Raw genomic sequence first — 14,546 nt, forward strand, 5'->3', positions numbered from 1 at the left:
ATTATTCTGGCCGTGCCAAGGAGGCAAAACTTTTGTAACAGTTCTACTTGGCACTCTACTTGGCACTCTATTCCTTTATATTCCATTTTGCTGTGTATGATGGAAAGTGTTAACTCTCCGCAGCCAGCAGACTAAGGTGATACATGTTCACTGGTCATGCTTCAAGAACCCCGCGAAGAATTTTTGCTGTTCCAAGCAATGCTGATTTTTGTAGGTGTTCTACCTTCATACGTACACCAATCTTTTTCAGCCACGTTGTTAGTTGAGTGCTGATACTTCCAAGTGCGCCAATTACTATTCGTATCACGTCTACTCTCCTCATCGACCACAACCTTCGTATTTCCCACTTCAGATCGTCATAGTTGTTTATTTTTCCTTCTTTCTAATTAATCCTGTTGTCACCAGGATTATGTCGATTATCATGCATGTTCTCATGTTCTTTCTTCTTTTATTCACTATAGTAATGTCCGGTTTCCGATGTTTGGTCAGGTAATCACACTGAGTCATTGCATTGAGTCATTGCCTTGATGTTGTTTGTTCTGATGTATTTCAGAATTTCATTGACATTTTTTGTTTCTTGGTTCAATTTCCATCGATCAAGGTTTTAAAGGTTGCAAATAATGTCGCTATCGTTCTCCTGTAGTCTTGCCTTTATTTTGTCGTAGATTGCCTTTTGTTCATCTGTCATGTCCCTATTAGTTTTATCGTCTTCCTTTTGATCGTCTATATGTCTCTCGTCAAGTAAACTACCACTGCTCCTTTCTTGTGCTATGAGATTACTCTTAGTAGTAAGAACTGTATTTTCATCGTTATCCCTGCTGCTATTTCCCAAGACCCGTCTTTTGTTAGCTTGGAGCTCTACTTCTGTGAACCAGCGATTTTTCGTATATCTCTAACTTGATCACATAGTCTCTATTCCGTGAGTTGAAACAATTCCTTTTCTCTCCAATGATCATACATACATTGTCGGTAACCCCTAATTTGAGCACCATTTTTATCTACCGGGATGCTCAGGTAGTAACACTCCATGACCACAGCGTTAATTTTTTTGTTCCGTCTACGCCGCGTGTGGTGGTCCCTTTCTGGATATCGACAGGCTGGAGCCGAACCAGAATCTCTCAGCCTGCCGGATGGAACACTGTTAAAATCATTGGCTTCAGTTTCATTACCACCGTTATTCACAATATTTTGTTTTTTCATTATTACCCATATGAGGTAGCGATTATCAGGTTGCGCTAACCATTGTTTTTATTGTGACACAATCACTAGATGTATCATTAATCAGTCCATGGGGGGGGGCCTCCACCCGTTTCCTTTCATTATCATTATTATTATCATCAGATGTCACTGATATTATTGTTTTCATGTGTAGTAGCAGCAGTGGTTGCAGCAACACCAACAGTAGCAGGGGTGGGGTTAGTGGTAAGGGTGGTAGTTGGGCCTCAGATTCCTGTGCTATCATGATAGTAGTATTTGTAGCATTAGCAGCTGCAGCATCTTATTTTTATTTTTATTTTTATTTTTATCCTTATCACCATCACCACCGCTACCATTGTTATTATCATTATTAGTATTTCCATTCATTATTAAAAGATTTTATTAAATGTTCTTTATTTTCAACTTTTGTCTTGTACTCGAGATAATCATAGATATGTGGTTGTTAAAGGAACTAGTTGGGTAGCAGTTTGGTGAATAAATTATATTCTACAGGTGTATAAATAGATTCGGCTGATGGTGGGGAGGTCAGCCATAGAGACAAAAGGACCTTCGCACCCTTTGGGTCTACTACCAGTGACCACTGAGACCGCTGCCTTGAAAAGAAGTAATTCAACATGTTCTATTTGTAATTACTGGTAGAAAAAACAATAATATATATAAATACACACACACACACACACACACACACACACACACACACACACACATATATTATTATCATTATTATTATTATTATTATTATCGTTATTATTATTATTATTAATATTATCATAGTAGAGATTATTATAAGAGCAGTGTCGTAAGAACGTTGGCGGATACTCTGTGGTATTTGTTCCAACTCCTTACGTCTTGAGTTCAAATTTCACTACGTTCCACTTTCAGGGTCAATAAAATAAGCATTAGTTGAGCGTGGGAATTAATTGTTTCTGTCTCTAGTAGAAAGAATTATTAATAATTCGTTTCAAATTTGGACAGCAAATTTGAACTGATAAAATTAGTCGACAACACTGACTTCAATACTTAACTATGGTGCTTATTTCATCGACACCTGGAGGCTGGAAGACAATGTTGACCTCGACAGGATTTGAACTCAGAATGCGAAGCAGCGGCTAAAGCATTATTTCCGATGCTCCCCTGATTCAATCTGAGCACAATATAGTTGGAACTTATTATTAGTATTTAGTTTATAGAAGTCTGAGGAATGAGGGATTGCAAAAGGGCTGTATAAGATTTGAACTCATCACGTAATCCTCGGGACTTTTCAAATTCACTCTGTAGATTGAGTAAGTATAGATTGTGCACTGGAGTGCATATAATCGACAATCTCCTTACCCCAAAATTGTTGACCTTGTGCCAGGATACATTTTTCGTTTGTTAGTGGAAAAGAAAATCTAAAATCTAGAAACTGCTGGCATCTACATGCTTTGGTATATAATACAATTTTCGAGAACGGTCACAACTCACGAATCCATCCTCTAAACAAATAAACCAATTATGGAAAGATTAATTTGGATATAACAACTCTCATTTGCCATAAATAATAAAAACATTCCGCTGAAATTGTAGCTGGCGCAGCTGCATAAATTCCTGAAATGCAAGTCATTGGTACCGTAGCAGCAAAATGAATGGAAATGTGGAAAACAATTTTTTTTGTAGCTTGAATTGCAAGATTCATATTGTGAACGCATGTATTAAAACATATTTCATTTTATCTCGGTGGGGTGGGGTTATTATGCCAATAATAAAAAAACATGCGCTGGTTGCATTTCATGTCTTTATTCTGTATTTGTCAATGGTAGGTGACGGTACCTCTCCTAGTGTTTAGTGCACTGCGCTCAGGATTGTAAGATCATATTTTGGCTTCCCGGCACTGGCGATGCACTGTGTTCTTCATTCCAAGCAATAATTGGGAGGTTGAATCTGCGACGAATTGATGTAACGTTCAGAGGGATATTAGGGAATATTTTTCTACATTCAAAATGAGGTGAGGTCGTATAAGATGACTCCTACGAGGAACAAAATGCAAGTTTGTCCCCTGTGAAATTCGAACTTACAGAGAAGAGAGCAAAACTAAATACTTTACGTGCTGAGTATAGTTTCCCTTTATTGACCCCCTCCCCCCATGTGAATGAGATGCATATCGGTGCAACGAAATTCAAAAATAGACACAGATTTATGCGCACATACACACACAAACGAACACGCACACACATATGTATGTATATATATATGGGAGAATGTGCGAAAAAACAACAACAGACGAGGACAGGTGGTGTAAACAACAAAAGGATGTATTAGTTTGACGCTCGGGAATACAGAAAGTCTTTAACGTTTCGAGCTACGCTCTTCAACAGAAAGAATACGGAGAAAACAAGGAGAAAAACACGGAGAAAAAAAAATTGAATGGTGTTTGAAAAAATTTAAATGAGAGTTTTGACGCTAATATCCATTATTATTGAAGTTTATTACCTATGTCAACATTTCTGTATAAGGTTATATTTGACTGTCAATTCAAGTTAAATAAGTAAATAACCTTACACATCCTCATGGTAAAAAGGAAAAAGTAAACACCAAAAATATAATCTCTAGTCTTATTCATATTCAAATTCCTGAGCAAATATATATATATATATATATATTGACATCATGGGAATATATATATATATATATATATATATATATATATATATATATATATATATATATATATATATATATATATATATATTGACATCATGGGAATTTTAGATACTTTCGAGTGAACATGAAACAATCTTTTGGGGAAACAGTGTATCTCGAGGCACACACGTAAAGCTATAAATGCATGCTATTTGTGTCCAGATATACCACACCTAAAAAGAATTATATGTATGTGCATGTGTGCATGTACGTGTCTATATGCGCGCGTGCGGTTATGTACGTATGTATATACGTACAAGGAAAGGCACAACCATCATCTCAGTTTCCAAGTAAAACGTGAGTCTTTAGAATTTATCTTAAGCGATTAATGTAATTCAATATTTTTCTTATATACATATATACATACATACGTACCTACACGTAGTACTTACAGTTTTTTCTTATCTAAATTACATACATGCATATATATATACATACATACATGCATACATTTAGATGACCAAACTTGCAAATTCAAGTATTTGGCAGGTATCAAATATGTTAGGAAGCCCCATTGCAAAATTAATGTGTTTATATACGAGTTAACATGTTAACATGTATATAGGTGATTGTTTATATATGAAAGTATACTTGTACTCGTGTATATTGCTTTATAGGTAGTTTTTCACATTTTTATCAGTTCTTTAAATCATGAAGCATTCATGATCAAAACTTTCCTTCAAAATCAACGCCAGCATTTTGTGAATATAGGAATTATGTATTCTGTTGCGTTTTCCTAGAAATTGCTAGACTCACTCCTTATATCTAGAGTCTGTACTTTACCGAAATACAACAGGCTTGTCACACAGAGAACGTTTCCGATTACTTTTGCGTATCTTCTCATATATGTATCCTATAAGATCATTTACGGGAAAAGTCTTTGAATACGTATATAAAAGCTCCTATTTCATTATTTCGACTACAGCTTAATTATACCAACTTGCAATTGTTGTTTCATGGGATTGTACCGAGCTGTGCTGATATAATGTAGGATAAATATAATAATAATAATGATTTCATTTATTTCTCACAAGGGCGAAGGATGAGGGGGCAATACAAGGACAGACATAAAGTGTGTAGGGATTGCATATAATAATAAAATGATTTAAAAAAAGTATACACGGTATACACTGCAAAAAGAGACATATGCATAGCATAGAAAAGTAAAGAAGAAGAAGAAGAAGAAGAAGAAGAAGAAGAAGAAGAAGAAGAAGAAGAAGAAGAAGAAGAAGAAGAAGAAGAAGATTTAAATTTTTGGCACGAGGCAAGCAATTTTGGAGGTGGGATAAGTCAATTTTTCTCTACCGTCCACACCATTTCCCCTCGCCAAGCTTTCAGTTATATTTCGACCTCTCTTAACCTTCACTTACCCTAGAGAGTTGGATGTGTCCCGGCAAGTGATTGCATCAAACATACAGATTAAAAGCAAACAACAGTGCTAATAATAATAATAATAATAATGAATTAAACACAACGACATGAAAGAAAAGACAAAAAGAGAGTACCTGCGGCGAGTGAGAAAAATATTGTCTTCAAAGTTGAAAGCCTGAAACAATTTCGGCAGTAAACTCCTGAAGTGGACAGAGGCGAACTAAAGGGGATGGACAGGAACTCGAGATAGCTCCTGCCGACGCATGGAGCCCATCATCCACGTGCAGACACTGATTGCCTATACATGACGAAACCAAGTGGTGAAAGAGGATTGGTAAGTATGGAAGATTGTGTACGTATCAAATTCGAGTGCTTAATGTGATACCTAGCCCAAAGTAAGGAAACGTTGCTAATATCAGTTAGGAACGAGGGAGTATTGAAAGCAAAGAAGAAGAGGAAAATCAAAGAAAGAATTACGCAACAAAGGACTACACAATCAATTCAAATTTTGCTACCTGATCGTGTCGCCACAAACTGTAATGGTTTTGGGAAAGTCTAGGGCATTCGTTTGTGATATGAGCAATGGTTTTATCAACTCTATTACAGATGCGGCACAGTGGAGACATTTGCTCATTCCAAAGTTTGACCCTCCAGTTGGTGGCCAAAGCTTGGTCTTGCGCTGCCAGCGATAGATCGGGGCTTGTGGGGTCGGAACGTGGCCTGATCATCGCTTCATTTGTATTGTCCCTGTATTGCTAATTTCATTCGATTTTTTATATATTTTATTTAATTCTTTAAAAGTCACATTTTATGTAAAATCAAACCGATTCACTGATCCCATCAGTTGTTCTGTTCATTTCTATGTTTAGCCCCTGGTGGGCAATAAAGAAATTGGTATTTTATCTGCCGCTACTTTCTGAGTTCAAACTCCACCGAGGTCGACTTTGCCTTTCATCCTTTCGGGGTCGATTAAATAAGTACAAGTTACGCACTGGGGTCGATATAATCGACTTAATCCGTTTGTGTGTCCTTGTTTGTCCCCTTTGTGTGTAGCCCCCTGTGGGTAGTAAAGAAATAAGAAATGTTAGCATGCCGGGCGAAATGCTTAGCGGTATTTCGTTTGTCTTTACGTTCTAAATTCAAATTCCGCCGAGGTTGACTTTGTCTTTAGTGGGTTGATAAATTAAATACCAGTTGCGTACTGGGGTCGATCTAACCCAAAATTTCGGGCCTTGTGCCTAGAGTAGAAAAGAATATATTCAACTTCATGGCACGTAATAAGTATTTAAAATTAAAACGCAAGATAAAATTAACCGTCTGAAAGCTGTTTAATGACGTGACAAACTGATTAGGTAAAGCTAAGAAAAATTCTTATAGCTTATTCAGTAAGCACGCCAACCGGATATCAATGGGGTTCTCATCGTCAGGAAATATATGGTCTCATATTACCAACATCGCATCCTTAAGCGATTTGCGAATGAGAGATTTCAACAAGAAATATGTTTAGTCAACAATCAGTATGTCCAAAAATATCTACCTCGCTAAGTTTTCTACTCATTTTCACTCATACCGAGGCTTCCATTAGAAATAAAGCGTGCAATATATGAATACACACACACACACACACACACACACATACATATATATATATATATATATATATATATATATATATATATATATATATATATATATATATATATATATATATATATATATATATATACAGAGAGAGAGGGAGAAAGAGAGAGAGGTTTGTATGTGTGTATAGGCATTTGTACTACAACCAAAATACTTGAAATTTGGAGGGAGGGATCTTAGTTGATTATATCGACCCCAGAAGTATAGTATTTGAACTCAAAACAAAGGGACTTTATAGCACTACAGCTGTTTCGTTACGAGATTTAAACATCACATAAATTTAGCGGTGTAACACAATTATTGGATATACCACTTTTTTATGTTAAATACATTCCTTGCAACTCGTATGTACAAATTAATTGGTGGTAGGAATACTATATTGACTTATAAACCTTTAATATACTTCTTCTTGTTTTGTATGAGCAATTGCCTGAGAGGTGCTAGCCGGCTCCTATTGAGTTCACCGCGTCACAGGTCAAGGCGGTTCACGTACGTCCGTTGGCGGCCGATTCTTCAGCGTGTTGAAAACATTCCCGGTTCCAGCGATGAGCGCCAAGGACTCCAGGTCCGGAAATGAGCTCCATATCTGCTTTGACTGTCGTCATCAAATTAATAAAAGACGAGATATTGCAATAGCTCAGGAATTCAAGGGCTTACAGCTTGTAGGGACACTGTATTTCGTTATGCCACTATAATATATTACCAAGTATATTAAATGGAGATCATCGAATCTATTTCTTATCTCAAGTTGAAAACGTGATCCACTTCGGGGCACTGAAGTCTGTTTGTATCCACTGTAGTGGAAGATGTAGCCTTTCTAAGGGATTTAAAGCGGAGGCGTAGCTTGGCACGAACTAGCATATAGTTGGAACCATTGGAGTTTCTTGTTGCTTCTCCTCTGTAAACGCGACAATCGAAGACACAACTAGATCGCACTAGAATATAAACATTTGATTGGCTGTTCGACCTGAGTACAAGGTCAGGAGGTGTCTAATACAGTGCGCGGAACAAGTGTTTGTAACCAGCATCTTGTTTATTGCTGCCAAGCTAATCATGCGATCGCCATTCGCGAGTGGTTTCCTACACCACATTCGCCGACTATACCCCGTGTGGCGGCATCATATTGGCCTGCCTGGGCATTCGAGTCACTATCCACAGTCAGCATATCACCTGACAGGACTCCACGTTGGAGAGACTGAAGTGCATCATAAAATAATAAAATGGATCCTTTGACGAATTTTCAATATCAAGGGTTGGTGCACACACAACAATGATCGTGATGTTGAAGATGGAACTTATGAAACGGATTCGAATAAGACGTACAGAAACCGGTTCCAATACCAACAGTGCCACGTTCGCAGTGTCACTTAGCGCCAGAGTGACGCCATTTTGACTCGAGTTGTCAGACACATCACTGTAGTAAATATGGTGTGGCTTTCGATTGTGACAACCGAATGACTTTGTGACCGGAATCTGCTAGTCGAGCGTCGGAAAGGCAAGCGACATCGACACTGTATTTATTGAGCATGGGCATGGTGAGCGTTTGTGCTTCTGTTGATAAAAACGTGCAGACATTCCAACAAACCATGAAACTGCATCTCCTGTGATTGAGAAGAGCCATCTAGTGCATTGTTCTCCTGCCCCCAATGGTGCAGAGCAGAGCGCTTCGATTGTGCGGAAGTTGTAGCATTTACCGTATAGTTGTTTCGTTGTGAGTTCATAGGAGATCAAGGGATGATCAGAGTCCGCGAAAACTTTTCCCGTCTGTATCTGTAAGCTACCACATACGACCGGTGGCAGGTCCTCCTCGTGTTACGCCTTCTTGCCTCAGGATGCCCGCATACGTGATCCGACGCCACTAGAAAGCCGCCAGATTCCGAAATAGATGTCTCCTGGAATTAATCATTGCTCTCCAGTTAGCCAGGTTGCGGCCCTAGCAACGCCGGTGTCAGATCTGTCCGCCTTGGGTGGTCCTGACACTCATTCGTTTAACCTTCTCACCACGATGAGGTCAAGAATTGGACTTTGAGGAAGGTTGAGGAACAACGCTGGTGCTATCAACAGACCACCGTGATGTGCTTTGTCTACTTTGCAGCGGCCTGTGATACGGTGGACCGTACCATCTTATGGGAAGCCACGAGGCAAGATGGTTTTCCAGCCGAGCTCTTCAACCTTATCCGTGCGTATTATGCCTACCATACAAGAACCAGACTTCATCGTTCAAACGGATGTTCGCCAAGGTGGTGTCCTATCACACACTCTTCAATTTCGTCATCGATTGGATACTCAACCAAGGTCTAGATGGTCACTTGAGGCCCAGAGTAGGACGCGACTTCTCGGTCCAAGAGTTGGAATGAAGATCAACGTCTAGAAAACGAAGACCCTTTCAGCGAACATACCTCCCTCTTCCAGGGTCACTATACATCTTGATGGAGAGGCTATGGAAGAGGTTAAGGAGTTCAAATATCTCCGATCCATCTTTACCGACGTTGGCCAGAGGAAGGACGAGATCCTTATTCGGATCAAACATGCGTGATCGGCCGTATGACGCCTCCATACGTGTTTGTCATCGCATCGGGAAATCTGCCATGCGATGAAATGCCCTATTTACCAGTTCTCCTCTATGTTTATGAGACCTGGTCAATGCGTGTTGCTGATCTCCAGAAGCTGGATGTCTTCGATCGCTTCTGTATTCGTCATCTTCTGCGACTGCGATCTCAGACTGCATTTCGAACTGACAACTTTACGCTCGCTGCGGTGGTTTGGTCACGCATTGCCACGCCCCCAGGACGAACTCATCCGGGTTAGTGTAAGCGGAGAGGTGGTCAGCTGAAGGGATGTGGTTGGATGGTCACTTCTTGCATCGCTCCCTGAGCCTGTGGGCGCAGTTTAAGATGGAAGAAGGTGCATCCGTCGCCTTTTTTTGCATCCATATTGAGGATCGGGGTATTTAGGAGGGTATTTGGAGTGAAAATGAGGCCAAGATATATATATATATGTGTGTGTGTGTGTGTGTGTGTGTGTGTGTGTGTGTGTATGTGTGTGTGTGTGTGTGTGTGTGTGTGTGTGTGCGCGTGTGCCCGCATGAATATATGCGTACTGTATGTGCCTGTATGAATGCATGTATATACACTCCTATATATATGTATATGTATATAAATATGTGTATATATATGTATATATATACATTTACATTTATGTACACACACACACACACACACACACACACACACACACATATATATATATATATATATATATATATATATATATATATATATATATATATATACGCATGTGCGCGCGTTTGTGTGTGTGTGTACAAGAATTCAAATACAAGGGTACAAAAATGGGAAAATAATTGTGTGTATACATGTGAACTATTTGACATTTCCTCTGACTGGTGTTTATTAATTTTGTATAAATGTCACTCTGTCACGGTACCGAAACAGTTTAATGTACAGGACTACATTCTCTCTATATAACACCCCAACGTACTTCATTGTCCATCATATGAAAGAAAAAGATACGATGACCATTTATAATGCACGAGTAGCCCAGTCATAAAAATTTTCTTTGCATGAATGTATGAATTCCTGTTTAGAAATTACTTTCTTCCTCTTACTGTTCTGTTTCCAATGTATATATATATATATATATATATATATATATATATATATATATGTGTGTGTGTGTGTGTGTGTGTGTGTGTGTGTGTGTGTGTGTGTGTGTTTATATATACATATATATATATATATATATATATATATATATATATATATATATATATAAATGTATATATGTATACATACATACAAACATACATATATCTATTAGTGTGTATGTGTGTGTGTGTGTGTGTTTAGTAAGAAGTTAGCTTTCCAACCACATGGCTCCGGGCTCAGTCCCACTGCAAGGCACCTTCGGGTGACCAAAGCGTTGTGAGTGGATGTGGCAAACTGAAACTGAAAGAAGCCAGTTGTATGTATGTGTGTATATATATATATATATATATATATATATATATATATATATATATATATATATATATATATATATATATATATATACATATATATAAAGGAATACAAAAAATGGGACAAGAACGCAAAACATCCAGACAGTTGGATGATACAAAAAAGGGACAAGATAAAACAAGGACGGGTCATTCGGGGATTTCTTTCCTCAGTCGAGTTCCAGATTATCTTTGCAATTTCGGCTGGTTATACTTGAGATTGCTCCAATCTGGCCAGCCCCAAGGAAAAAACTAAGTTAAGAGCACTAGATTCCTGGAAGAAAGCAGCGAATGTATACGAAAACAAGGACGAAAAAAAAAACAGAGAAATGGTACACAAATACAAATTCAAATAACAGGACATTAACAACAGGTGTCTTTTGACTAAGGACGAATTAAATTAAGCTGGCGTGTGTGGAAGTGAAGCCTTACAGCAGGGACATAAGATATGACAGGCATGGGGAGGAATATAGATGTTGCACGGATGGTAGTCGAACCAAGTAAGAAAGGTCAGACTTAGCCGAACACCGGTCGCGTGGAGAGAGAGGAGAGAGGTAGAGGCAAAGGGGTAGAAGAATTAGGGAGGGACGAGAAGAAAAGAAAAGAGATAAAGTGAAGTGAAAGAGGAGGGAAGGTGAGAATGATGAGCAAGCCAGGAAATGTGAGAGAGGGGGAGCGAAAGAAAGAAGAGTGGAAAGAACGAAGTAAATGTGACGGGGCTGATAGAAAGAAAGAAAGAATGAAATAAGAGAGTCGTACAAAATTTATATATATATATATATATATATATATATATATATATATATATATATATATATACATGTACTTACACAGAGACCAAAGTGTATACATGTGTGTATTTCTTTGCGTCATTGTTTGTCCCTCACCAATGCTTGAAGACCGGTGATGGTTTGTTCACGTCCCTGTAACATAGCGGTTCAGCAAAAGAATTCGATAAAATAAGTACCAGCCTTTAGAATAATATGTACTAGCAAAAACTACGACAGCCTGTTTTCCACATTTTCCTTGTGAGTTGCAAGCGTCGAAGCAAATTGAAAAAAGGATGGTCAACACATAATGTAAAATTGATAACGAAACTCAAAGCAATCCCAAAAAGCTATACCAAGATGGTCGTCTCAGTGCAGCTATTAGTTACAGGGTTGAGACTTAACCCCTTAGAACGAGGGCAGGAAAGATATGTTGTAGTATACATCTGGAAAATCTTGGAAAAAATTTTCCCAAACTTTTCTTTTGAAAGTTACACTAACACCAAAACATATATATATACATATATACATATATATATAATACATACATACATCATTCATTCATTCATACATACATACATACATACATACATAAATACATACATACATACATACATACATACATACATACATACATACATACATACATACATACTACCGAACCCATGAAAAGATTGCAAAAGGATTAGAGTCTGTTAGCAGGAATGATATTTAAACTATTGAATACACAGGTAAAAGCTAATCGGTACAATTATGTAACTCTGGAGTATTGGAGGCTCAAATCTTACTTTTTAATATAATTCTTATCTCTGCTGTTTCATAAAACCAATAAAAGAGTTTTCATATATAAAACTATTTCGGGACTTCACCGAATTGACGCTTATCCAAAATTAATGAACAGCAACATACAGATTAAACGTTACAGAACTATGACATACTCACATAAGATTATCATTTCTTATCTTTCTATCAACAGGTTTGTCTAATCCGTCTGCCTATATATATATATACACACATATATATATATATATATATATATATATATATATATATAATTTTTTTCCAGAGGATGTAGCAACCGTTACCAATATAGCATAAGAACTTACCTTAGGAGATCATTAATTAGATTCCTTAAGGCTCGTTCTCACAGTTTATATTTATATCATAAGGTTTTTAAACTTTTAAATTTTCATATTCAAAAGAGACAGAGACTTCAAATTCGATATATCGATTTATTCACCACTCTATGTATATATATATATATATATATTTATATTTATATTTACATTTATATTTATATTTATATTTATATATATATATATAGGTGAGAGAGTTGGTATGTGAAAGCATGTGGTTGGATGTATAAAAGACAAAATAGATATTGTGTCATCTCTTCGCTATATGGCGAAGAGATGACACATTGGCAAAAATGAGTAACGCTGCGATGGACTGGCGTCCCGTCCAGCTGGGGAACACATACGCCATTGGAGCCGGGAAACCGGGCCCATGTGCCTGGCTAGGCTTTAAAAGTGCACATTTATTTATTTATTTTATATATATATATATATATATATATATATATATATATATATATATATAAAATATATATATATATATATATATATACTCTTTACTCTTTACTCTTTTACTTGTTTCAGTCATTTGACTGTGGCTATGCTGGAGCACCGCCTTTAGTCGAGCAAATCAACCCCAGGACTTATTCTTTGAAAGATTAGTACTATTCTATCGGTCTCTTTTGCCGAACCGCTAAGTTGCGGGGACGTAAACACACCAGCATCGGTTGTCAAGCGATGTTGGGTGGACAAACACAGACACACAAACATATACACACACACACATATATATATATATATATATATATATATATATACATATATACGACGGGCTTCTTTCAGTTTTCCGTCTACCAAATCCACTCACGAGGCTTTGGTCGGCCCGAGACTATAGTAGAAGACACTCGCCCAAGGTGCCACGCAGTGGGAATGAACCCAGAACCATGTGGTTGGTAAGCAAGCTACTTACCACACAGCTACTCCTGCGCCTACATACATACATACATACATACATACACACACTTTATTCAGCTTAATAATAATGAAAATCTCCCAAAAATGTCTGGCTTGAGAGTAATACGAAGGAGCATTGCCGGTTCAGGATAAATTCTACTGGCACAACTGTACCGTCATCCCGACGCAGTTATGTACAGGGAATGACGAAAACGTTCTGCACACTCCCTATCAGTGACCAAACATCATTGACTTATGGAGTTGTATCAAACTGTTGTTGCCTCATGGATGGCGCATCTGCCTATGAGCTGAATCAATCCTGAAGATCTCAGTTTTTTTTTCTGTAAACGTGAAGGGTTAGGGTTATGGTTACTGTCTAGTAACACAGGAGAAAGATCCAGCATGACGGACAATATTAAGAGTGCGAAGCAGAACTACCTACTTCCGTCAAGTCCTCATCAAGTATCATTTGAATAGAAAGGGTGGGGTTGAGAAAAAAGTACTGACCCAAGAAATTTTCTTGAAAATTAGAGGTGAGTGGTGAGAAGGATCTTGGTGATATGGCATTTTTCAAAAGAAGCGCTTCGTCCGTGGATAAAATTTGGGGAAAACGGAATAGGCTTTCGCTAAACACAAAATTAATTTAATCGAGTAGTTGCTTTATTAGTCCTAAGTGGTGGTCCTCCAGTTTGGACACATGTACAAGATAGACAGACAGACAGACAGACAGACAGACAGAAAGACAGACAGACAGACAGACAGATAGATAGATAGATAGATAGATAGATAGATAGATAGATAGATAGATATCACATCGTTCATTTATCT

This window comes from Octopus bimaculoides, chromosome 9 (assembly GCF_046866305.1).
Source record: "Octopus bimaculoides isolate indiv1 chromosome 9, ASM4686630v1, whole genome shotgun sequence".
Classification (NCBI taxonomy): Eukaryota; Metazoa; Mollusca; class Cephalopoda; order Octopoda; family Octopodidae; genus Octopus; species Octopus bimaculoides.